This window comes from Prunus avium, chromosome 3 (assembly GCF_965620075.1).
Source record: "Prunus avium chromosome 3, drPruAviu1.hap1.1, whole genome shotgun sequence".
Lineage (NCBI taxonomy): Eukaryota > Viridiplantae > Streptophyta > Magnoliopsida > Rosales > Rosaceae > Prunus > Prunus avium.
This window is the reverse complement of record NC_142286.1, coordinates 4,786,118-4,787,363: the sequence shown is the minus strand read 5'-3', so window position 1 is coordinate 4,787,363 and position 1,246 is coordinate 4,786,118. Positions and strand designations below refer to the sequence as shown.

At 37.6% G+C, this 1,246-nt stretch overlaps 1 long non-coding RNA gene across 1 annotated transcript; it reads right to left on the bottom strand.

Moving 5' to 3' along the window:
* LOC148295485 (uncharacterized) lies at positions 1-1,246 on the bottom strand. Its single transcript, XR_015834435.1, has 3 exons — positions 1,040-1,246; positions 863-941; positions 1-153 (listed from the first exon to the last, which is right to left on the bottom strand). It is a non-coding gene; the product is annotated as an uncharacterized LOC148295485 (long non-coding RNA).

Genomic DNA, 1,246 nt, shown 5'->3' with positions numbered 1-1,246 from the left:
TACAAAAACAGATTTGAACAGATTACAAAAACAGATTTAAACAGATTACAAAAATAGATTTAAATAGATTAGCAGCAGCAGCGAATATTTACCTCCATTTAAGCAAAATTTTCCCAACTTTCAAAGCTCAGCAGCAGCAACGATGCTAAACAACTGTGAATGAAATAAAAAAAAGGGTTAGGTTACAAACAAGCTTCATTCCTTTCATAAATTCAAACCAAATACCCATTGCTCTAAAACTAGGTCCTAAAATTAAAACCAAAATTTGAACTGCATGTCTTAATCTTTAATATGTAACTAACCATAATTCGTTCAAAAAAATTGAAGTATCATGCATGAACTAAACTATGTCAGATTGCAAATATATCATCACTCTTCCATCTATTCTTTAATAAAAACAGAAACTAACCAATCAAAACAGACCTAGCATGCAGCACAACCTATTTAACAAAAGGAAACATAAACATAATTAACACAGCAACATAACAACAGAATAGCAGCAGCAGAAACAGAACCTAATTTCATAAAACAAAAATTAATTGGTAGCAGCCCTAATTAGAACAATTTAACAGAAGAACCTAAATGCTAGCAGCCCTAATTTGTATAATGCATGATACTTACAGTTCATAATTTCTTTGTCAATTTCAAATAATCATCACAACACAGCATAACCTAATTGGTGGCAGCCCTAAATCGACAACCCTAAAGGCTAAAACCTTAACAGAAAAAATATATCATCACATCAACCTCAACCACCAAATCGACAAGCCTAATTTAAAAGAAAAAAAACCATATATTTAATTTAGAATAAACCCTAAATTCAAAGGAAGATGATGCTAGAATAAACCATAAATTTAATCACCTTTGACTGATATGAGAGAGAAACCCACAGAAGAAATCGTAGGAGAGGAAGGAATAGATGTCGATTTGGTGACCTGCCGCTGGGAAAAAATAGAAAAATCGAGATAAGAAGAGAGAGTTAGCGGAGCAAAGAAGCGACTGAGAAAAAATGTAACAGATAAGAGAAATAGAAGCTGACCTGCCGCTGCGTGCAGGGCTGAAGGTGGCGCGGTTGAGAGAGAGAGAGAGAGCTGAGGCGGGTCGAGCTCGAGAGAGAGAGAGCTGAGGCTGAGGCAGGTGGAGAGAGAGAGCTGAGGCGGGTCGAGCTCGAGAGAGAGAGAGATCTGAGGCTGGTCGCCTGGTCGAGCTCGAGAGAGAGAGAGAGGTGAGGTGAGGCGCCGCTTGG